Here is a 26,803-nt window from a genome sequence, read left to right as displayed (position 1 = left end):
TTGTTTATGATTTGGTAATTTACTTTTTTTTTTAAAGTAATAGATATAAACAGAAGGGTCTTGTACATATGTCTACAAGAATAGTTAATTTCTGATAAACTTGGTCACTTGTAATGTCAGTTCTCACAAGACCAGTTGTATAAAATGGTTCATCTCAGTGGTGATGTAACAAAAGGAGATATGGTTCAGATAACTAAAGCAGATATTGGTGAGGAGATTTAGAATTTTTAGAAGTTAAACATCTGCTTGATGTACTCAAAACCCTGCAAAGTATAGGGTTTCATAACAGGATTCTAGCATCTCCTTTTGTCAGATGCCCCAGTAAACGGCAGAAATAGCCATCTCTTTTGATTTGATAATGCTGGTCTTTGATCTTAACAGTATTCAGGAAGGATGTAAGGTGAATTGGGGGGAAATTAAAATGTATACTGAGAACTATCTTCAATAACCATAAATTACTCTAAATGTGTGCATGCATATGTTAGCTTTTCTTGGAAATAAGTACTATTATTTCTTTCCTTGCCGGAGGACGGAAAAATAGGAAATGTAATTGACGTCATGAAAGTTTACAGTTGTGAATCTAGGGGTACATTTCTATTTCTAAGTGAAGAAGGAACACATTCGTTGCAATTAGAAAATTACAAGGCAAGAGCCAATTCAGAACTAGAGTCGTGACTTTAAGTAGCATTTACATCACAACATATGGTTTATAAAACATTACTTCATTTCATCCTCACAATGTTTTGGGGAAGTTACATTCTTCCTAATTTACTAGTGAACCCGTCTGATAAGATTTACCTGATTCACTAGGTAAATCAACTATGAAGTCAACTGGGATTTGCATTTTATAATAATTACTTAGCAAATCAATTCCCTAATAACAGATCTTCAGGTGCATTTATGTACATAATTTTATTCAGTATTTTAGAAACACTGAAATAATGTCACTTCTGTAATACAGCTTAGTCATTAACTGAGATTCATTTGCCTTAACTTTTCATCAGGAAACTTTTAAGTCTATAGGAAAGTAAAGAGAATTGTATAATGAACACCCATGCATTTATCAGGTAAATTTAATCATTGTGTACCTTTCACCATATTTGCTTTATATATTTTTTGCTGAAATATCTAAAATAAATTATAGACTATGATATTTCATCCCTAAATACTTTTTTTTTTTTTTTTTTTTTTTTTTTTGCGGTACACGGGCCTCTCACTGTCGTGGCCTCTCTCGTTGCAGAGCACAGGCTCCGGACGCACAGGCCCAGCGGCCATGGCTCACGGGCCCAGCCGCTCCGCAGCATATGGGATCCTCCCAGACCGGGGCACGAACCCGTATCCCCTGCATTGGCAGGCGGACTCTCAACCACTGCGCCACCAGGGAGGCCCCCTAAATACTTTAGAAGGCATACTCCCCAAGTAAAGTTTTCCTATTTAACCACCTACTTAACCTGATATTATCATCCATCAGCCCTTAATATTAACTAATATCCCATCTATATTTAAATTTCCCCCATTAGCCTTTAAATGCATTTTAGTGTTGGTGTGTTCAAAGTGGGATCCAGTTAAGATCCACACATTACCTTTGGCTGTTTTCTCTTAATAGCTTTTCATCAGGAACTGATGTACCCTCCCTCCTCCCCTTTCCCCCATGCCATGGCCCTGTCAAGTAGACCCAGCTGGTTATCCTATAGAAAGTTCCACCATCTAGATTTTTCAGACTGCTTCCTTATTTAACTTGTTCCTCTCATAGCTGCTGTTCCTGTTAGCTGGAAATTAGATCTACAATTTGGATTAGAGCGACAGTTTCTACAATTAGAAAGACTGTTTCAGGGGTGAGGCATAGGGGCCATGAGTCTGGTTGGCTCACCCTTGGTGATGCTGATATTGATTATTATGTGAAGGTGATCCTCATTTACTTCCAAAGTACTGGAATTTTTTGCAGTATTTTTCACACTTTATGATTTCACATAATTCTGGACTCTAACTTGGACATGTGTACTCACTGAATTTTAGAAGTCAGCTTTTACTTTAGGACATTGCTCAGGTTCCAGAGAATATTGAATGCAGGTATTTAACCAATACAAAAAGATAGATGATGCTTTGGACAGTGCATTCAATATATTTTTGAAATTAAACTAAATTTACCATTTTTTGCTAATGGGGCATTGTTAATTAAAGAAGAAACAGCCACACCTAGACTACTCCTTTCGATTCATATTTTCCCTTCAATTTTTCTGTCTAATCATATTCCCTGATGAGCTGTGTATGTGCAGCTTACCAACACTTTAGAGGTCACAAGAGCAAATTCACAGATTAAAGGTTTTCCTCTTCTTCATGACTCTCCAACACATGCAAACACACACATATACACACAGAGACAAATAGAACTGCAAAATAAATGTAACCCATTTACTCAATTTTATGACACATTTTTCATATAACATTGATTATTAGGACAAGTGTCACTATCAATGTGTACAATGTGTACATCTGTGTTTGTGTGTGTGTATGTGTATTTCCAAAAGCTAATTTGAATCTAAAATGAGCTTTGCAAGTGATTGCATTTTAGAATCAAGGGAATGTGTGAGTAAACCTGCTTTAGATCAGATGTGTAAAGAAAAATCTTTCTTCCATATTCTGTATATTCACATTTTTTCTATATTGTGGTCTTGATGTGTTAATAATTTTTAAAGTAATTTTGTTTTCACTGAGAGTAGCACTTTTAAAGCTCTTTGGTATAGGGACATGTGGCCTGGCTTCACTGATCTGAGAACAACACCACCTCTGAGTACTATTTTCATCCAGACGGTTTTCTTACTGAGCAGTTATGAAGGTTTATGACCAAGTTATAAACAGGAGAAGGGAGCTTATGTTAATGAGGTCAACACTGTTTCTGTTATGTCTTTGACTTATTAAACAGTCCCCCAAAGGGAATACCTTTTCCAAATGGGCTAAACAGAGAGAGAAACTTTTACCAGCTGAAGACTTAAACTACAACTGTACTTCATGTTGTGGAGCTGAACTAAATTTACATGGAACCATACAATGATACCAATGTCGTAGCAACTATTATAGTAATATTTATTTATGTATTTGTATATATAGTTATTTCCATAACTGTTTCTTTGTCTCAGTCAACTAGGGCTGCCGTAACAAAATTCCACAGACTAGGTAGCTTAGACCACAGAAATTTATTTTCTCACAGTTCTGGAAGCTGGGGAGTCTTAGATCAAGGTGCCAGCCAATTCGATTTCTGGTAGAGCTCCCTTCCTGGCTTGTAGGAGGTCGTGTTCTCACTGTGTCCTCACATAGCAGGCAGAGCCAGAGCAAGCAAGCTCTGTGGTGTGTCCTCCTGTAAGGGCCTAATCCCATCATGAGGGCCCCACCCCCACGACCTCATCTAGCCCTAATCACTTTCCAAAGGGCCCATCTCCAAACACCCTCACTTTGAAGGTTATATCTTCAACATACGAATTCTGGGAGGATGCAAACAGTCAGTCCATGACGATCTTCATATGGGGAGTGAGTGAATGGGAGGAAAGAATTGTATCTATTTTGTTAGATCGATTGGTTTACAGATCAACCTCTGCAGATTTAGGTTGTATGTGCCTTATTCCCCAGCTGCTGGGTTCAATATTACAGGAGATACTTTGGTCATGGTCCAGTGATACTTGATTGAATGAGAACATGCATATCACTGTTGAGTTAGAGTAAAGGAAGACATTACAGAAAAGTTGAAATATTGAGTGTATTGTTGATAGTCTATATAGACTAGCTCATTCTAGCGCAAGGAATAAGAGCATACTGGTTGCAGTTTTGTCGTCAATGTTTTAATGCTTTATCAATTTGCGATTATAGTCTTAGCTCGGGATTTGTACAGCTTTTGATAAGGAAGTCACCAGCTTGCAGTTGGGTGGGGTGGGTAACCAGACAGCTGCTCATGCATACCAATGAGGGTTTTGTCAATGCAAATTTGGAGAGCCCTTTAAAAAATTTAGCCCTAAGTGTCTACTTTGAGCTTTGGTGTGATATGTGATATGAGACCACTTAACCAGCAAGTTTACCTCTAATTTTAGCTTCACCTGAATTAGAGCTGGCGTGATATTGCATACTGCTACAGACATTAGCAACTTTAAAGTGCAGAAAGAACCTGAAATGAGATGCAGTCCAAGGGAAGAATCACAAGAATACCACTTGTGATTATTGTGTTGTTTCAAAATTTCAGGAAATCTCTGATGAATATTAGGGTAAAAGAGATAATTTGCTTTTTCACAGGAACACATTTTTAATGCTATTTATTTCCTACTTTGGCAGCTTAAGACAATCTGCCTACGTACAAAGGAAGCAAAACAAAACAAAACAAGCTGTTTGGGGAATTGATTATCCAACAAATCCCTCTTGAACAAGCCACGGTCCCCAGTAAAAAAGGATGCTTTACATCTCTTGCTTACTCCTCAGATATCTGACCATTGGGCTGATGAAATGTTCCGTCAACCAAGACAGCTGGAGTGGCCACTGTGCCATTTTGTTTTGGATTTGTGGCCAGCCCAGGGGTATAAGCTTTGTTTTTTTGTGTGAGGGGAGAGAAAATACAAGCTTTCCATATCCTCTCCTAGATTATTGAAGTGACCACTCCCTATGTTAGCTTAACATTCATCACTGCCAAGGGACTGGCATCCCTGAATTCATCTGCAGTCACAGCAATGCTGACCCCCAAGGCCAATAGAGTGAACTGAGACTACCTGTTCTCACTGACTATACAGGATGATGTCAGATAGAGAAAGGGACAGTTACAATTGGGATAATAGTCATAAAACAACAAAATGGAAAATATCCTATAATTAGTGAGGGCTAATGATGCAGGAATTTAAGGTATTAATTAACTAATCAAACAAATATTCATTTTGTGCTGGGAAGTATTATAAGACGTAAAGACCCCAAAATGCTAAGGTGTTATCTTTAACTTAAGGGATTAGCTGAGAAGCAGATCAATATGCAGACAAAAGTATTATGTACGCTGTGATATGTTTATACCATTTACAAGAGAGACTCTTAGGAGTGAGCCAGCCTCCTTAATGGGGAGATCAGGAAAAGCTTTAACGGAGAAGCAGAGAGTGAAATGTTGGGGGAAAAAAATCACAAAAAACATTACAAGGCAGTATATGGTAAATAAAAATGAGGAAACAACATATCTACTTGATAGAGGCTTAGAGAAGGGAAAATCAACTTTCTGTCTGGAGTAGAAAGGAAAAATAACATAAAAGAGTGGGACGTGGAAGTGGCCTTGAGTAATATTTACTGTGTAGTTTGGAGGTGGAAGAGTTGTTCAACCTGAACTGTGCTAACACTGCCTTAGTCCCTTCTTGTGTACACAGCCTTTAAGGGACCAGGGCCAGTGACTCTAAGATAACTGGAGCAACAGAAAGTTATAACCTTCTTGGTATATCAGGAGATGGGAAGATAGAGCTAAGTCAGCCCAAACTGGGCTTGTGATTGACATTTGATTTCCCAGTATTTTGTTATTATTTTGCTTTTTTAAAAAAACAGTAATATACTTTTCTACAAATACATATAGAATTAGCTTGTTCTCCACTACAATGTAGCTTCCTATGAAACAGCATGAAGTAGAACTTATAAAGCAAGCAACAATATTATGGTACTAGAGAAGAAGGAGAAATGTGAAATTTGTTTCATTTAAACATAAATTTAGGGGAGGAGATCTCAGTTTACATTTTTTTTTTTATTTATTTTTTTTTTATTTTTATTTTTTTTAATTTTTTTAATTTATTTTTTATTTTTTTTATTTTTTTTTAATTTTTTGCTTTATAACAAATTTAATCAGTTATACATATACATATGTTTCCATATCCCCTCCCTTTTGCGTCTCCCTCCCACCCTCCCTATCCCACCCCTCCAGGCGGTCACAAAGCACCGAGCTGATCTCCCTGTGCTATGCGGCTGCTTCCCACTAGCTATCTACCTTACATTTGGTAGTGTATATATGTCCATGCCGCTCTTTCACTTTGTCACAGCTTACCCTTCCCCCTCCCCATATCCTCAAGTCCATTCTCTAGTAGGTCTGTGTCTTTATTCCTGTCTTACCCCTATGTTCTTCATGACATTTTTCTTTCTTAAATTCCATATATATGTGTTAGCATACGGTATTTGTCTTTCTCTTTCTGACTTACTTCACTCTGTATGACAGACTCTAGGTCTATCCACCTCATTACAAATAGCTCAATTTCATTTCTTTTTATGGCTGAGTAATATTCCATTGTATATATGTGCCACATCTTCTTTATCCATTCATCCGATGATGGACACTTAGGTTGTTTCCATCTCCGGGCTATTGTAAATAGGGCTGCTATGAACATTTTGGTACATGTCTCTTTTTGAATTATGGTTTTCTCAGGGTATATGCCTAGTAGTGGGATTGCTGGGTCATATGGTAGTTCTATTTGTAGTTTATAATAATTCTCTCATGCACAACAGTGCAGGCTTTGTAGGAAAGTTTTGTTGTGTGGTGGAAATACCCCAGAGTTCTAAAAGTGTTTGGATGGAGCCCTGGTTCCTTAGCTGTGCCTTGAGTTACCTCTATGACCTCAGGTAAGTTGCTTCATTTGGGAGACTTTGTTTTCTTCCTATTTTAGTGAAATGAGTAAAACTAGTTATCAATACAAATGCTTCATATTCAATAGTCTGTGATTCTAGGGATTCTATGAATAAACCAGAGTGATTTAGTTTTAGAAATGAGACTTTTAGGAATCTATTGTTAGGGACACTTACATCATTTGATTCCTATAGTGCCTAACTCAAGTTGACTACCAGGGCACAGCTGTCTATCACATTGTTGTGAGACTGATATGGAGTTTGGCAGTACTGTCTAGATTTTGAAGTTGAGTCATATAGAACACAGAGGGAGAAGATGATCTGTGTAAGGTCATATTCGTCGTTTGGGTGACAAAACCTGTCCCAAGATAAAGTCATTTTTTATCCTACAGTTCTTGGCTACCTCAGAGAAATTTTGTTTCTGCTGACATTTTTACTCTCTGAATTTACCTTATGATGGCAGAAAAACTAATAGGCCATTATGGGGGCCTCCCTGGTGGTGCAGTGGTTGAGAGTCCGCCTGCCGATGCAGGGGATACGGGTTCGTGCCCCGGTCTGGGAGGATCCCATATGCCGCGGAGCGGCTGGGCCCGTGAGCCATGGCCGCTGAGCCTGTGCGTCCGGAGCCTGTGCTCCGCAACGGGAGAGGCCACAACAGTGAGAGGCCCGCGTACAGCAAAAAAAAAAAAAAAAAAAAAAAAAATAGGCCATTATGACCCTTTGGTAATTTGGGGTAGGTCTGTTGTATAATGGTAAGGAGGTATGGTTGTCAGGTTGAATCAGGACCTTTCATTTGGAGTCTTATGGGGAACCAGTTTGTAGGATTTGTCCCACCCCTACTTTGCTTAATTTCATATCTATCTGACCAGCTGTATCAACAACTGTTTTACTAAAGCAGTGATTACCTGCTACAATATGCAAGGCATTGTTTTAGCCTCTATAGGAAACTCAAAGATGGTCCTCTTCAAAAAAAAGAAAAAGAAAAAAATTAGTGAGGAAGACTCAGTTCATAGTAAGAATATAACTTTTTTTTGCAAAATAAATGCTAATTATACTGTTTATATGGTAAAAAAAAAAATACCTAAGAGACCTAGAACAAAACCATGACAATGTTTGGGTTTTTATTCAAAAATGACATTAAATTATGTTACAGGCAATTACTAGTTATATGCAGAAACTTAATCTAGTTCATGCCTAATGGATAGAATCCCAAGTGACCCACGAAAAAGACTTGCTTGTTAGAACTACTTTTTCATTTGATAGGAAATGGCTAATTTAATTTTTCCAAGTTGAAATATGTAGGACAAATTATAATAGACCATTTTACTTCTTAAGAAATTTAAATTATTTGGCTTGCATGATACCCTATCATGAAAAATATTTTCACCCTACAGCTTTTTAGTTGTTCTAGTCCAATTTCCAGTCAGAGGATGATGGTACTGCTACTTTTGATGTTGATATTTTAATTAAGGCTTAGGATGTGGACAATGATGAGAAACCAGAGGTATAATTTCTTTACTTGTAAATGTAGATTTGTATTTGAACCGGATTCCACAGTTCAAAGACTCTTGGGGGAGAGTAAAACTCCTTGCCCTATAAGCATGAAGGACATTATGCTTCCAAGGTGGCTTGAATGAGATAGTAACTGTGGTTATAAGGCCTTTGGATCCTTCCATTCTCTTATTTCTGAATTTAGTTAAACAATGGAAGTAATTCCTGGTGTTCCGTTGTTACTGTAAGAGAGATAAGAAATGCATCTCAAAAAATATAAATGGGATAGACATGATCACCTAAAATGTTTGAGGTGATAGAACAGTCTCTACTTAGAATGATTTATGCTTCGAGGTTAAAGGATTTAAAAATCTGGTAACCTTCACCAGGTTCAGAGAAGTGCCTTTTATAGGTAGTGATTTTCAGGAGCCGTGCTCTCTTCTGTGGCCTCCCAACTGTTTTCCTGCAGATACATTTTTCAACGAGATAAGAGAAACAGAAGATTTTCTATTAAAATAGAAATGCATTTAAGTCTTTCATTTCTCTTTAATTCTATAAGAGTAGAACAGGTATAGAATAATACTCAGGTGGAATAAGTACCCTTCTTAAATAGTGATTCAGAAATCTTTAAGATAAACTTTCTCTCATTTAAAAAGTTTTGCTGAGCCTTCTGCGGGCTCCCAAGGGAAGTTGCTTCCCTCAGACTGTAAGCGTTAATGGCTATGGAAAATCTCCACGTGGAGGGCTGGTTTACGACGGGGCAGCTGTTCCAGTTGGTCCCAGGAGCCTTGCAGCAGTGGAGAAAGGAATATTCCACCATCTTTCCATTAGACAACATTTCCATTGAACAAACTCTGTTCTAGGGGAGATTAAATTTTGAAAAATCTACAAATAAAAGATTATTTGCAGGATATTGGACTCAATAACGTTGATAGGTGTGTCCACCTTTAGGTCTTCTCATAGTGATGAATATGCTAATGCTCATTAGGACCACCCTGGTGAGGGGATGCTGTGGGCGTGGTCTCCTAAATGTATTGCACCAGGTGCCCCCTTTCTGTTAAACATCTATTAAATATTGTAAAAGAGTAAATTTTTGAGAAGGTTGGGACAATGCTGCCTTAGCAACCACCGCATCTCCTGCCTTGGGTGAGGAGGCAGGCAGGGGAAGATGGACCCAGGGAGCTCTACTGGTTTGTCAGACAAACCTCCCTTCTGTGGTGCATTAACTGCCTCATCAGCACCCTCCGCTCCCTCCCTCATGTCTCTGTTGGCACATAAAGAAGCAGCTTCTTTTTCCCTCTTTATGCCGTAACCTTTCTCTGAACACGCGCTGTCTGTCTTGAGGCTCATCTCAACACTGTCTGGAGGCCTCATGCATTTCGGCATCTCTAGTGCCACCTCCCTGGGATAGTCACCTCTCATTTTCAGCCTGGTCCTTGGAAATCCTTCTGTCAGAGGCATTTTTAATGACTTTAAAAAAGAAAGAAAAAAGGAGACATTTCAAACCCTTATCTGAATTCAGAAAAAAAGTTGTTATATTATTGGTGGTGTTTTTTTTTTCAATAAGCGTATTTTTGAAAGTTTTCCCCCTTTTTTTTGAGGTGAGTTCATGAAATGCAAAGCAGCAAATTTGAGCACATGCATACCATGTTAAGGGGGCTCATGAATGTGCAGCAAGCTAGGACCAAGAAGGGCTTCCTCTGTTTGTTTTTCTACAGATATGGGTACGAAAAGGTAGTGTTTGGTTTGACTTTAGGATTCTGTGCCTAACTATGCACATAATCTAGTGGAAAGTAACCTCTCTGAGCTTAGGTTCCACATCTGAACAGTAAGGATAATTGTCCTGACCTCATAGCGTAACTGGGAAGATTAGATGAGAAGGCACTGGAAAGCAGGGAGGAGTGGCCTGGCACACAGCAGCTGGGGTTTCAGCCTCTCATTGTTTTCCTCTATGGCCTTGCCAACAGCTGGGTCCAGATGAAGCCTTGGGTGCTTACTTGGAAGGATTCTGTAGGTTTCAAAATTAGGAGATCAGTGCAGTTGAATCCTCGGAATGGAACCAAAATCTAGCTGCATGTTCCAAGGTTTCTTTGTGGGCAGGGGTCTCTGTTGATGTGTAACCTGGCTGGACTAGACCCGAGCATGGCTCTCAGTGACACAGAACTGTGGCACAAATTTGCCAAGTTGCCTGGGAGGGAGAAGTGCAGCTCTTGGACTGTGCTCGGAGGTGGTTGCTTGTGTATTGACTGCAGACTAACGATTCTGACATCTGGCCGTCCACTCCGTTGCCTGCCGTGCGGACTCTGCATATTAAAATGCTCTTTCACTGCAAAAATTGAAAACACCTACTTGGACATAAAAGTACAGATCAGACGAATCTGAGCCCAGCCAGAGGACCCAGACTGCTTCCTCCCAGCATGCATAAAGGCATATTATTTGTCACTCCTTAAGTAAGACATCTCAAAATTTCTGAGGTTTAATGGAAAGTGATACCCAGTATCCCCCAAATTAACACAGGCAAAAGATATATATATATAAAGTCCCCTATATACGAACAAATTCCATTCCGAGAGCATGTTTGTAAGTCCAATTTGTTCGTAAGTCCAACACAGTTAGCCTAGGTACACAAATAACACAATCGGCTATATAGTACTGTACTGTAATAGGTTAATAATACTTTTCACCCAGATTATACATAAGAAACAAACACAAAATATAAAGAAAACATTTTTAATCTTATAGTACAGTACCTTGAAAAGTACAGTAGTACAGTCCAACAGCTGGCATACAGGGGCTGGCATTGAGTGAACAGGCAAGAAGAGGTACCCACTGGAGGAGGGAGAGGAGGTGGGAGATGGTAGAGCTGAAGGATCGTCAGCAACAGGAGACGGAGGGCAGGCTGCAATGTCACTCACGCCTGACGTTGATGGCACAGGTTCTGGTTCCTTGCTGGAACCACATGCATGTTTGCATCTTTGAAAGTTCCCAACTTGAATGTTCATATGTAGGGGACTTACTGTGTGTATATAGATAGATAGATAGATAGATACACACATACATATATATTACACATACATACATACAGTTTTTCCTCTAACAGGTTTAGTCTCCTCACTCTTTCTCTCTCTGTTCTTTGGTACCTGTCTTTCTGTCTGTCTGCCTGCCCTTTATGCTTCCCTGTTTCTGTCTTTATCTCTTCTCTCTCTCTTACTCTTTTTCCTTCCTCCCTCTCTCTTAGCACACAAAGATGCTACTAAAAACCTTCTCTCCGACATCATTTGGAAATGAATACGCTTTCACCTGTTAGTTGTTACTTACTAAGCACTGCAAGGCAAACAATACTTTTCCTGCATCCCAGAGAAAATTGCTCATCTTTGAGAAACAGCCAACTTTTTGAAAATAATAATTTTCATTTCTGTGGTGCTCCTGCACAATTTACAAAGAACTCTCACATGCCTAATCTCATTTAATTCTCACAGATACTGTTATCATCTTCACTTGTAGATGAGAAAAACCTAGGGATGTGGGGAGGGCTGAAAGAATTAATTTATGTGATGTGCCTTAGCAAGTGCCTGGGACGTGGTAGGTGGCCCTGAATTTCCTTTGTCTTAGGTAACGTGCTCAGTCTCAGTCAACAATCTTCTTCCTCCAAAGAACAAACTCCACTTTAAACCATAGTGTCTAGGACACAGCAGTTGGTTGAGCTGTACGTTTCTGGAATAGAAGGGAGAGGAGGTCAGCAATCTGGTTATTACTCTATTTCCCTGTGCCTGCTGTCAGAGATCATTTCTTTGTAGATATAAAGGATGGGAAGCCCTATGAAATGGCAGTTTGGAAGGACAGAGAAAATGCACTCTTCTGCTTCTGATTGGTTTGTAAAATTGAAATTCCAGTATACACATCTGTAGAAAGAGATAGTTTTTTTCCTTCTATTTGCCTTTTTCCCCTCTATTCATTTATCCTAGGTGAACTGCCATGCAGAAAACACAATAAACTTCCTTGCCCTGCAGAGCCCTGGATTTGAGGCACACTTGGGGATATGAGAGCCACACACACAAATATGATACAATCAGTGGCACAGAAGAGTGAATGCCAAGTGGTCATTTTTGTTGGAATGCTTCACAGAACAGATGGGCTTTTATGAGTTTTCTGAAGTTTGTTATTATAAATCTAAACTGTTGTTCTGAGGATTCTTTTCTTCTCCATACATGTTAATCTCTCTATTTGTATTTGGTGCTTATGAAATGCAAGGATAGTTCCCCTTAGAACTGGGCGTCTCAGGGCAGTAAACACTTCCCTCGTTAGGCACTCCAGAAATCCCTGCTCTACCCGTTCGAGCTGTTGGGCTGGGGGAACAGATTTGGCAGTAGAGTCTGTGACCACACCTGAGGTATTATTCAGGGACGGTCATGCTAAATACAAAAACAGACTGACTACCAGGTCCCATAATACACCCAAGGTTGTAACCCGAGGTTATCGCTCGTGAATTCTGTCCCAGGTCGTAGGGATGCAGGATGGGGGAAGGCAGTGGCACTGTCCTCCACGTGGTCAGTCAGAATCCAGACTGGCCGGCGCCTCAGCAACGTCACATGAGGTTTGCTAGAGCAAGAAAAGACCGAATCCGGAGAATCACAAAGAGAATTTCCACTACCATAGCTCAGAAATGACATATCGCCTTCCTTCCCAAATCTCATTGGCCAGAACTGGTCACATGGCCTTGCCTACCTGCAAAGGGATTGAGAAGTATAGTTTTCCATAAGCCAGGAAGGAAGAAGAGAAAATGGAATTTTCGCAGGGAGCTTTTTCTCAGCCTTATTAGATGTTTGCAGAGATATCGTGTTCACCATTACTGGTTTGTAATGGGCATATGCTACAGTCTCCTTTATTCAAGGAGAAGAACAGAAATACCTGTAATAAGAACAATCAGATAATAAAATATTTCTTTGTCTTTAATTAAAATATGAATTGTTTTATATACATAACCAAAATTTCTACATGACAGTCACCTTTTAACTGTCATCTTCTCAAGTAAAACAACCTAAGCACACATTAACTATGGAGCCAGGAAAGACCCTAAAATTTCCTGGTGATCAGGACAGGCCAAGGTGGCATGAATTAGACAAGTCTTTGATATTCGGGCTCCAGCCATTTAAAAATCGAACATGATGGAATTTGAGATTTCCTTTGCTGCTTCAGGCTGAGAAGGGCACTTCTTAATAGTTTCTAAATGCCTGTTTCCATCTACTTTTAAATACAGAAAAAAATTGCAAAGTCTAAACATTTGAAGGTGAAAGGAAATTACTCGCTTCATGCATTTCTGATAGCATTATAAATTAATACAGCCCTTTGGGAAAATAATCCAGCAAAATGTATCAAAAGCTTTGCAAGTGTAGTATTGCTTCCAATATGTCAAGAGTCATAAAAATGCTTATAACCTCACTAATCCCACCTCTGGGAACCTAACTCAAAGAAACACAGTAATCCCTTATCAACCATCTCAGGTAACATTCATGAAAGGCAGTGTGGTTGGCTGCCACCCTGAAAAACTACTTTGATAAGGTCATGATTTGATTAAAATTGATGAATCAGTGATAGAGAAAATATGGCCTTATATAGATTGTTTTCAAAATTTGGTAAATAAAAATTCTACAAAGCATCTATTAACCTAAATATGCTAGGTTGTTTGCCTTAAAATCCTGGTTCTTCCATTTTTCTGTAAGATCATTGTCGACAGTGTGAACTCCTCTGGCGGAATCACCCAGAAGTTTTCTGTTCTACAAACTATTTCTCTCCAGTTTCCAAATAAACACTTAGTGGCCTGGAAGTCTAACATCTTTTTCACTTTCATTCTTCTGTGTTTATGTCATAAGTATTGGCAAAATGCTTAAGTAACCCGGTGGCCTCAAAAAAAATTCATGTTCCATATTGGCATATTTTTCTAGATCTGATCTCCCATCCATATACTGAAAGTATAGATGATGCGTGGACTTTTTGTCTTCATGTTATGTTCATAATATATTACATAAAGAGCAGAAATTATCCGGTTATTTTTGTCTGTTTGTTTTTCATTTTGTTTTGTTTTAGGGAATTGGTTTCAATGGGCTATTTGTAGAAAGAATGCTAGCTTTATGTTTTTGTTTATCTCTAAACTGTAGTTTGTAAGAAATTACAATTTCATAATTTGGGTGGAAAAGTTTATTTGCCTAAAGAGCATCATAGCTTTATTTTAGCATTATTAATTTCAAGGAAGGGCTTCCCTGGTGGCACAGTGGTTGAGAGTCCGCCTGCCGATGCAGGGGACACATGTTCGTGCCCCGGTCCAGGAAGATCCCACATGCCGCGGAACGGCTGGGCCCGTGAGCCATGGCCGCTGAGCCTGCACGTCTGGAGCCTGTGCTCTGCAACGGGAAAGGTCACAGCAGTGAGAGGCCCGCGTACCGCAAAAAAAAAAAAAAAAAAAAAAAAAAAAATTTCAAGGAAAATTAAAGTACCACCCAAATATTAAAAAAATTAAAAACAAAATAATAAATCATCCACTGTATGGGATATTATGCAACTTAAAAATAATTCTTATGAAGACTATGAATCACCCCCATTGTAATGTAGTTTTTGAGGAATTAAGATAAATAGCCACTCTGTATTACTACCTGCTCTGTACCAACCATGCTGTCTCCTCCCCATTCTAACCTTAATGTCAGACATTTATGCTGGAAGAAATTAAACATTGGGCTGGCAGAGAGGTGAGAGGGGAATGTAACTAGGCTTTGGGCAGCAATCTCTCCCTCCCTCCTGGTCTTCCTGAGCCACTCCCCATTTAAGCCTTCCTGGATTCTGAAAAGCTCAGATACATAGTGAACATGGTGTAGCAGAGTACAAGTTCAGCTTTTACACTTTTCATGGCCCCCAACCCCAGCTCTAACCCTTAGGCCACATCACTGAGAGACCTGGCCGAGCAGCTGAGCTGCAGTGGGCTCGACTTTTCCTGTAGGAAGTGCAGGACTCAATGTGTATGTTTATGTTTGAGGGAAGAACAAAAATTAGACAGGAGCTGCATTAGTGCAAGATGGTTGCAGTAGGAGAGTTAGGAGGCCAACCCAAGCTTTTTTGTTTTGGTTTGTTTTTTGGTTTGTATTAAGGTATTATTTTTTCCCCAGCTTTATTGAGATACGATTGACAAATAACAATTGTATATACTTAGGTTGTAACACATGACTTTTTTAAAGGTGCACAATATGATAATTTAATATATGAATACATTGTGAAATTAACCCAATCAAGTTAATTAACACATCTATCACCTCACATAGTTAGCATTTGTGTATAAGCTACCTAACTGCAACCACACACAAACAGTAAGAACATGCTTCCTTCTTTTTTCTTTTCTTTTTTTTTGCGGTACGCGGGCCTCTCACTGTTGTGGCCTCTCCCGTTGCGGAGCACAGGCTCCGGACGCGCAGGCTCAGCGGCCATGGCTCATGGGCCCAGCCGCTCCGCGGCATGTGGGATCTTCCTGGACCGGGGCACGAACCCGTGTCCCCTGCATCGGCACGCAGACCCTCAACCACTGCGCCACCAGAGAAGCCCCATGCTTCCTTCTTAAGTATCCATGGGTTTCTTTAGTTTCTCTGGATGTGGTTTCCGAAGGGATTCTAAGAAGCAAAATTTTGTATATATGTGCTTCTTTCAGCAGACTCTCAAAAGCACTTGTAATGTTTAAGAACCCCGCTTTATAATGCCCTAACTCTTAAGTTAGGTTCATTTCTCTTAATGAAAATCAATGTAAATACCAATTTCCAATTGTGATCTCATTTTTAATGACGATTTAACCACCTGAGTTATGTAACTCATCTCAAGACAGCTAAGGATTTCTAACTTGGGAGCTAAAATGGAAGTTCAGACTTGATGTTTCTCTTAAGCTCAGTCATTCTGATGGTTTTTTTTTAACAATGAGGAGGACATTGAGCCTTAACACATGTCACAATCTATATAGTTCTTTCTAAATTTACATGCCTAAATAATTTAATTCAAATATATTTCTCATGATATATAAAAATATTGACAATGTCTTTTGATAGGTCCCCAGGAAGAAAATATCTTTGTTTCTCTCACATTCTCCTCTGACCCCAGAACTATTGATACCACAAACTGCATCAAGACTGCCTCATTTAATAATAATAATAAAAGAATACTTAATTAATCACAAAGAAGACAAGAAAGGAGAGATAAGTGAACATAAAATAGATGGAAACACTGAAGACAAATAGTAAAATATTAGATTTAAGTCAAAGTATATCTGTAATTTTATTAAATGTATATGGCCTAAAAAAATTAAAAATAAAAAATTATTTACTTGGGGTTTTGTACTTTTCTATGAAGCAACGCCCTTGTTGTCCCATCTCCCCAAAATTTACATTTCCATGAAACCTCTGCTCTGCAAAGATGCATCATGTTACTAGAGCCTTAGTGCTCCTAGTAAGCTGAAGGGAGAAAATCTGTTCAATTAATTATATTTCTATGAGAAAACAGAGAGGGACAAACGTTGTTTGCAATTGAGGAGTCATAAAACCATTAGTATAATTTGAAAGTAAAAAAAATAAGTGTTTGTGTGTATGGATCAGAAGATATAGATTCTCAAGGAGGGTATCATACCTCATTTTTTTTCATTGTAGTAAAACTGTAGCTTTACAATTGTAAAGCTATTGTAGCTTTACAACATTGCGGTAATTTCTGCCATACAGTGAAGTGAATACCTATATCCCCTCCCTCTTGGACCTCCCTCCTTCCCCCCGCCCCCCATCTAGGTCATGACAGACCACTGAGATGAGCTCCCTGTGCTATACAGCAGGTTCACACTAGATATCTGTTTTACACATGGTAGTATATTTATGTCAAACCTAATCTCCTGATTTATCCCACCCTCCCCTTCCCCATCCCGTGTCCACACATCCATTCTCTATGTCTACGTCTCTATTCCTGCCCTACAAATAGGTTCATCTGTACCATTTTTCTAGATTCCACATATATACGTTAATATATGGTATTTGTTTTTCTCTTTCTGGCTTACTTCACTCTGTATGAAAGACTCTAGGTCCATCCTCATCTCTACAAATGACCCAATTTCGTTGCTTTTTATGACTGAGTAATATTCCACTGTGTATATGTACCACATCTTCTTTATCCATTCATCTATCGTTGGACATTTAGGTTGTTTCCATGTCCTGGCTATTGTAAATAGTGCTGCAATGAACATTGGGGTACATGTGTCCTTTTGAATTACAGTTTTCTCAGGGTATATGCCCAGTGCCAGACACCTAGAAAGCATTCAATACCTGTTGGTTGAACAAATGAATGAATGTTTGCCCCAAAGATTCATTTGAATGGCATTAATGACTAGGGGTGTGAAGGATGCCAGACATAGCAAGGTAGTTATAATCAGTGCAGATATGTTGACATTATTTTAGATTCTTATCTTTTTATTGTTCTTTCTTTTTTTTTTTTTTTTTTTTTTCTTTTTGCAGTATGCGGGCCTCTCACTGTTGTGGCCTCTCCCGTTGCGGAGCACAGGCTCCGGACGCGCAGGCCCAGCGGCCATGGCTCACGGGCCCAGCCGCTCCGCGGCATATGGGATCCTCCCAGACCGGGGCACGAACCCGTATCCCCTGCATCGGCAGGCGGACTCTCAACCACTGCGCCACCAGGGAGGCCCTATTGTTCTTTCTGAGTAATGAAATATTGCTATCCATATTACTCATGTGATTTTAAATGCCATAGAAATTGATGGTTTCCAGATATATCTAAGCAAATAGTGAAGAGTAATTCCTAATGCATCAAAAAGCAACCTATGTAATACAGTGAAAAGTCCTCATTTCTTTTCAAGGAGCCAAGTGAAAAAGAAGAAACAAAAACTAACTGAGTGTGTATCTTTAGTGTGTTTGTGCATGGGTGTACTCTCTTTCAAACATTCTGTTGAGTGTTTTACAGACATTGACTCATTTAATCCTCTCCACAACACTACAAGGCAGTTCCTATTCTTAGTTCCACATTATGGTTTTTAACAGAAAGCTAAGACTTAGATCATTTAAGTAACTTATACAAAATCATATAACTGGTTAGTGGTAGAGCTGTGTTTTTAAACCACTCTGATTCTAGGACCCATGCTTTTAGCTACTATGCTATACTACACTCGCTTTGTATTAGGAAAATTACACTTTCATGGGCTCTTGACAAAACAATTACAATTTTCATACTATATGGGGAGGTTGGAATAAAAAAATCAAAGAGATAACAAAAATTGTAAAAGTGAATTTCACTGTAGTTCGTTGAACCCAGAAATAGTCTCCTACAAGCATGACTGCTGGAATTTACCTTCTAGAAATAAATAATAATCTTTCTTTTTTTTCATTTTGAATCCTTAACTCTATTTCAGTGTGTTCTCTGAATCTTCTAGTATCTCTGTGCTTTAATTAGTAGCTGTTTCCAAGTATGATAAGTGATTCATGCTAGTCTTAATATTGTATGTAATTGGATCTCTAAGGCAAATTTATCTGTCAGAGTAAAATTGATCTACAAGTGGTTCCCCCTAGCTAATACCTAAATTAGTTTCACCTGGACTTTACCCTCTGATTCCTTCTGAATTATACCCAGGGAAGGAAATCTAACAGCTGGTGTAGGAAACAGCAATGTTATTTGAAAGATTCTGAGTCCAAGCTGATTATGAAAGGAACAAGAAAACTAAACATGTTTATAGGTCAGCTTTGGGAAAATCAGGCTTACAATCCAGCATATTTAAGAATAGTTAAAACCCACTATTCAGATTGGATACTTCAATACAGTATTGGTCAAGACTCTTAAATCAGTGAGCGTGAGAAACTATGACAAGTAGGGGGGTTTGGATTCCACTGTAAATTTTTTACAGTGTAAAACAGACTGTATATATGTCTGTATTCCTCATTTTTTCCTCTTAATTTTAAAGGGAGGGAGTGTCCAAATCTACTTACTTTCCATGGGCCAAGTATGCAATGGTTTCTCATTAAATGGATAATGAGTTAGCCTTACTCAGAGGTAGAGTAAATCATGGTTTATTTTGTGTGTTTTGAGAACACATTCCTATTCCCAAGTTATGCTCTCAGGAGCGTCCCACTTCAGTAGGGCAGTGCCTCACAGTGCTGTGCAAAATTTGTCACCTCTGCTCTGTGTTTCATCCCCTCCCATCACCTTCAGGCCCTCGCCATGATAATCATCTTTCTTTCTGAATTATAACACTTATCAGTCATACTTATTATATCTTGTCCTGTTAAGCCATGAATTCTCTTAAATTCTCTCTTTTTATACCTGATCTCAAATGGCTTCCCAAAGAGTTGAGAATTCTACCATCATCTATTATTGGAAAGAATGCTGGTCAAGAAATTAGAAGACCCAGTTCTAATGTCAGTTAGACATTGGGTCTTACCATTGGTCTCTGATCAACATTTTCTTCCTCTATTAAATGCAGGTAATCAACCTCACTTGTTTTGTCCAAAGTGTATTCTGAAGAACACCAGTTCTATGGGATGCTCTACAAATAAAATGATCTGCTCTTAAATTTGGGAAATACTCATATAACTCTTTTAGACATCTATGGTTGTATGGGAAAGGCTCTCAGAAATCCTGAAGTCAGAAATAATACAAACTTAGATTAGCTTTTCTGTACATTATTTCCTCACATTTTTAGACCATGGAAGCCTCTTTTAAGAAAATGTGTTAGCATCTTGTAATACTAGATTCCAAGGGAGAAAGTTGGGGATCATCAATCTGCAAAATCCCTTCCAATCCAAAACCTTCAGGGTTATTATTACTGTGCAACATCCATGAGTATATCACTGTTAAAATCAAAATATACCAGCAGAGGTAACATATTAATCTGGATACCAACTATTAGCCTTCCATTTATTTTCCCCTTACAAAAAGCAGTTATTCAGTATATACTATACTAGAACTTATAGAGATTAAATTAGTAATACAGTTGATCCTTCAACGACAGGGCTTTGAACTGCAGGGGTCCGCTTATATGCAGAGTTTTAAAAAATAGTAAACTGTACAATACTACAGATTGAGGTTGGTTGAATCCACGGATGCGGAACCATGGATGTGGAGGAACCAAAGAAATGGAGGGCTGACTGTAAGTTATATGCAAGTTTTCAACTGAGCAGCGGGTTGGCACCCCTAACCCCCGCGTTGTTTGAGAGTCAACTCTTTTAAAGCAGTTTATCGTATAAAGGAGGAGGCCAAAGTATAAAATATAAGAACAATACAGTTTCTGATGGAATTATGTGTAGAGTACACTGGAGACACAGGGATATTTGACCAAGTCTGGGAAAGGATGCTGTGCCTGCCATCATTATAAGAAGGTGCCCCTCACGATGAGTTTTGAGAGAGAGCCAGGATTTATCATGGAAGAACATTTTATATAGAGAGAGCAGAGTGAGCGAAGGCTTCTGTTCAGAGGTTGCTGGAAACCTTTGCCAGAGCAGTTTCCATGGAGTTAAGGGAATGGCAGCCTGATTAGATTGGAATGACCCATGAGTGGGTAGATGAGAAAGTAGAGACACACTTCAAAAAGACTGTCAATGAAAGGAGTACAAGGAACGGATTGGCAACTGGAAGGGGAAATCTTTCTGCAAGTGGGCTTATCAGAATGTGAGCTTCCCCAACAGTGAAATGGAGCAAGAAGCAGTGGTAATGCATCAGAAAACTGTGGATGGGAGAAGAGAAAATTTCAGAGCATTGCTGAAAAGGAGTATGTGGGCTTGAGGTGCTCATATCCCTTTAAGTTAGGCAGCTTAAAAGAGAGTTGAAAAAGTGCTGAAGACACAGACGCATTTCCCCCTACAACTTGGCTGTGATAAAAAACAAAACCTGTGTAACAAATTCTGATTTCTTACTTTAAATATCCAGAAGGCTTGTTTTATATGATTTAGTATAAATGACATTTCATTGAGCTAGTTCATAAAAACAGAAAATTACCTTTCCTTTTTGTCTGTTTATATATACCTTGAGGGTATCCAAAGTGTTTCATAGCAGGCTGTATACTATGTTGCTATGAGCTATATAAATCTAAAGGTGAAGCAAAATATAACCAGCACAGAGGTCTGCCTTGATTTTAAGAACTATTTTCTAGGGAAAGAAAATGTAATTCATAATATGCATTTCCAGAGAGGTACCATTCCCAGCAAAGAGACCTATATTATTGTAAATATCAAGTGATCCCAGTCCTGTGCATTCTCTTTACAATTTATCTGCCTCAAGTTGATAAAAATAATAATGTGTTTACTTCTATAGCATCTCAAATCCAAGGATTTCCAAGTGCTTTGTAAATGTGAATCAAATCTTAAGACATCCCTGTGAGGCAGGTGAAAATTGTTACTAATATTTTATAAAGACAGTAATAGATGAGGAGTTTACCAAGTTCACAGAGTCATTCGTTTGTTGGTGCCTGAGATTCTGGGGTGAAATCATGCATGTGTGCAAACACATGTGCACGCACACACACACAAACACACACACATGCAGTGGGCCCTGACTTCTATGAAGCGAACAAATCAAAAGAGGCAGGTGTATAAATAAATCATTGTGATAAAATTAGAAGATATGTACAGGATGTGGAGCTGGTTCAAGGGAAGTAGTGATCACCTCTACTTGGGGAAACCAGGAAAATTTTCAAAGTGCGCAAGTCGATTGGTCATAACCATGAAGGATATTAAATATTTACAAGACATAGAAGTGAATGAGGCAGAGGGTACATAGTGTATAAAGCCCTGAAGTTATGAAACTGCATGATATAAATATATGTACAAAACTGGAAGGAGTCCCGTATGACTAAAACGGGCCACCAATTCAAATGCCCACCAGGCGGCACATAGTTGTGAATGAAGTAAATGGTTTACGTGGAGATGCTGGTGACTTGTAAATTATGTGTTTGCCATGGTGGGCAGGGGCTTGTTGCTCATTTCCAGCTGGGTAGTTGCCATGCCATGTAGTCTGCCATATATCCTGCCTTTTCAAGATAAGCCAGAGATCAGGATTTTGAAATGGTCCCTATCTATTTTTGAATGTTAGTGACTAATTTTATTTTTTAAAATTGTGTACACCAGAAATATCTCCACCACATCTATAGATAAATTCAGCCTATCAGCAGCTATGTTGCCACTTCTACAAATGTCCAAAGAAATGGATCTCAGTTTTCACCCTCCTCTTTTGGTTACAAGAAACAGAAACAAAATCTAAGTTAGTCTTAGAGCTAAATCTGGAAATTTAGAGAATCTATGGGAAGCCTGGAGAATAAGGCATGGAAAGTCACCATAAACCAAGGGAGATTAGACAGAATGGAGCACAGCTGAGGTCACACCACAGCGTGAGTCCTCCTGCTGGACTATTGATGGTGCTGCAGCTGTCTCCTAATAGCTGATGCCAGAATCTTGACCTCCCTCTGTGATGCATCCTGCCCTCAGTAGTTTTAGTATCAGAATGGAGGAAGCAGTTGGCACAGCCAAGGTAAAATGCTGAGGAAGCAAGGAGGGTGGTATGGGTCATGCAATTCCAGAGTGGGAGGTAGAGTCTTGCCTCTCACCAAGACTCACACATTGAGGATTAGTGTTCAGTGATTTATAACTCAAAAGTGTCAAGTGTTTACCCAACATATATTGAGATGGTGGAATAGTCACCACTGTCGTCTTGGCTCAGAAAGATTACTTCCTGTGTGCTCATGGGTAAGTTACTTAACCTCTCTCATCTTACTTTCCATAGCTGTAAAACTAGGGGCTTGGACCAGAAAAGCTCTAATGTTTCCTTCAAGTCTGTAATTCAATGATTTTCATTGTCATTACCACGAACATACAAAAAAGTCTAGAAAATGGACATGACTTCTATAAGATTTCCACAGTGCACAGTCATTTAGAATGTTGAATAGTTAGAATGACTCAGCACATTGGTAGTCTGGACACTAATGCTTTATACTGGCTACTAATGCCTTTATATTATAGAGCATTTCAAGAGACTAACTATTCCAGCTTTCTTTTTCTTAATTACACTGTAATCAGCAAATACACCTTAAAGTGTGAAAGAACAGGTGAGAATGTATTCTTTAAAGGCAGAAGTTGTTGTACTGGGTAAAAAGTAAGACCCAACGCTATACTTGTTATGAAAAAATGCACATTAAATATAAATATACAGAGAAGCTCAAAGTAGAGTGATGGGAATATATACGATGCAACCCCTAAATATTAGAATGCCAGAGGCTGGAGTGGCTATTAATATGGCATATAGAGTAGAATTCTGGAAAGGAGTATTACCAGGAATAAAGAGAGTAACTTCATAATGATAAAGGGATCAACCGTCAAGACATAGTATTCCTAAATGTTTATGTACCTTATGAATGAGCCTAAAAGAACATGAAGCAAATTGATAGAACTTAAAGCAGAAGTAGACAAATTCACAGTTATAGTTAGAAATAGCAATGCTCCTTTCTCAGTATTATATATAACAGGCTAACAGATAATCGAAAAGTATATAGAAGATTCAAACAGATAACCTGACCTAGTTGACATATTGTACATGGAGCACTCCATCCAAAGCCAGAAGAATACATCTTCTTGTCAAATGTATATGAAACATTCACCAAGATAGACCATATGATGGTTCATGAACAAGTATCAATAAATGTAAAATGATTGAAATAATACAAATATGTTCTCTTATCACAACAAATTAAATAATAAATCAATAATAGATAGATATCTGGAAAAATTCAAAATTATTTCACATTAAATAACACCTTTTAAATAATCCATTGTTCAAAGAAGAAATTACAAGAGAAGTGTAATCCAAAGTTGTAGGGCTTCCCTGGTGGCACAGTGGTTGAGAATCCGCCTGCCAGTGCAGGGAACACGGGTTTGATCCCTGGTCCGGGAAGATCCCACATGCCGCGCAGCAACTAAGCCCGTGTGCCACAACTACTGAGCCTGTGCTCTAGAGCCCGTGAGCCACAACTACTGAGCCCACGTGCTGCAACTACTGAAGCCTACGTGCCTAGAGCCCGTGCTCTGCAGCAAGAGAAGCCACCGCAGTGAGAAGCCCACGCACTGCAATGAAGAGTAACCCCCACTTGCCGCAATTAGAGAAAGCCTGCACACAGCACTGAAGACCCAACACAGCCAAAATAAATAAATAAATAAAATAAATAAATTAATTAAAAACAACAACAACAAAAAACAAAGTTGCTTCCTTGGAAAGATCATTAAAACTGATAAAACTCTAGCTAGACTGGTCAAGAAAAGATAGAAGACACACTTTACCCATTTTGGGAGTTTAAAAAGCAGGAACTACATTTCCGAGAGATGTTAACATAATAATAAGAGAATATTTAAAATATATTTATGCCAATTTTCTGACAACTTTGAAGAAATAGACAAATTTCTTGAAGCTCAAAAATTATCAAAACTGATACATGAAGAAAGAGAAAAATCTAAATATCTATCTGTTTAATTACAGTAATTGAAGTCATATTTTAAAACCTTCCCACAAAGAAATCTCCAGAACCATCTGGCTTCATTGGTGAATTCTATTAGCAATTTAAGAAAGAAATAATATCAATCCGAAACAGATACTTTTGGATGATAGGTGAAGAGGGGATGATTCCAAACTCATTATAAACCCAGCATTACCCTGAGACCAAAGTTATAAAAAAATCATTTCAAGGAAATACTATGAATTAATAATTTTTTTTCAACATAGAAGTATAAATCTTAACAGGATATTAGTCAGTTGAATCCAGCACTACATAAAACAGATAATACATCCTGAACAGGTGGAGTTTATCTCAAGAATGCAAGACTGACTAACATTTTAAAATTGTTAAGGGAGCTTCAAGATGGCGGAAGAGTAAGATGTGGAGATCACCTTCCTCCCTACAAATACATCAGAAATACATCTACACGTGGAACAACTCCTACGGAACACCTACTGAACGCTGGCAGAAGAACTCAGACCTCCCAAAAGGCAAGAAACTCCCCACATACCTGGCCGTGTGGAGGACAGGCTCTTGGTGCTCCAGCCAGGCATCAGGGCTGTGCCACTGAGGTGGGAGAGCCAAGTTCAGCACACTGGTCCACAAGACACCTCCCAGCTCCATGTAATGTCAAACGGCAAAAATCTCCCAGAGACCTTCATCTCAATGCCAAGACCCAGTTCCACTCAACGGCCAGCAAGCTACAGTGCTGGACACCTTATGCCAAACTACTAGCAAGACAGGAACACAACCCCAAACATTATCAGAGAGGCTGCCTAAAATCATAATAAGGCCACAGACACCCCAAAACACACCACCAGACATGGACCTGCCCACCAGAAAGACAAGATCCAGCCTCATCCACCAGGATACAGGCACTAGTCCCCTCCACCAGGAAGCCTACACAACCCACTGAAACAGCCTTACCCACTAGGGACAGACACCAAAAACAATGGAAACTACGAACCTGCAGCCTGCAAAAAGGAGACCCCAAACACAGTACGTTAAGCAAAATGAGAAGACAGAGAAACACACAGCAGATGAAGGAGCAAGGTAAAAACCCACCAGACCTAACAAATGAAGAGGAAATAGGCAGTCTACCTGAAAAAGAATTCAGAATAATGATAGTAAAGATGATCCAAAATCTTGGAAATAGAATAGAGAAAATGCAAGAAACACTTAACAAGGACCTAGAAGAACTAAAGAGCAAACAAACAGTGATGAACAACACAATAAATGAAAATAAAAATTCTCTAGAAGGATCAATAGCAGAATAACTGAGGTAGAGGAACGGATAAGTGACCTGGAAGATAAAATAGTGGAAATAACTACTGCAGAGCAGAATAAAGAAACAAGAATGAAAAGAATTGAGGACAGTCTCAGAGACCTCTGGGACAACATTAAACACAGCAACATTCGAATTATAGGGGTCCCAGAAGAAGAAGAGAAAAAGAAAGGGACTGAGAAAATATTTGAAGAGATTCTAGTTGAAAACTTCCCTAATATGGGAAAGGAAATAGTCAATCAAGTCCAGGAAGCACAGAGAGTCCCATACAGGATAAATCCAAGGAGAAACACGCCAAGACACATATTAATCAGACTTTGAAAAATTAAATATAAAGAGCAAATATTAAAAGCAGCAAGGGAAAAACAACAAATAAAACATAAGAGAATCCCCATAAGGTTAACAGCTGATCTTTCAGCAGAAACTCTGCAAGCCAGAAGGGAGTGGCAGGACATATTTAAAGTGGTGAAGGAGAAAAACCTACAACCAAGATTACTCTACCCAGCAAGGATCTCATTGAGATTTGACAGGTATTTTGGTTACACAGGTACATGTATTCAAAACTCAGTGGATGTACACTTAAGATCTGTGCTTTTCTTTTAGTGTACATATTATACCAAAATCAAAACCCACAAAATATATCAAAATTAGTTAAAGATATTCATGTTGAAGTATTAAGGGAAAAGTAATATGAAATTGGCAATTTATTTCAAAATGCATAAAGTAGATGGATTGGATGGATAGAAGAATGAATATGGATAGATATGTGATAAATCAAGTATATTAAGATGTTAGAGGCAAAATTGCTAATGATATATAGGAGTTCACTGTAGAATGCATTTTTGAATATTTCCTTAATAAAGTGTTAAAATTAA

Source organism: Mesoplodon mirus (assembly GCF_964341445.2).
Source record: "Mesoplodon mirus genome assembly, chromosome: 12".
NCBI lineage: Eukaryota > Metazoa > Chordata > Mammalia > Artiodactyla > Ziphiidae > Mesoplodon > Mesoplodon mirus.
This window is presented reverse-complemented; position numbering follows the sequence as displayed.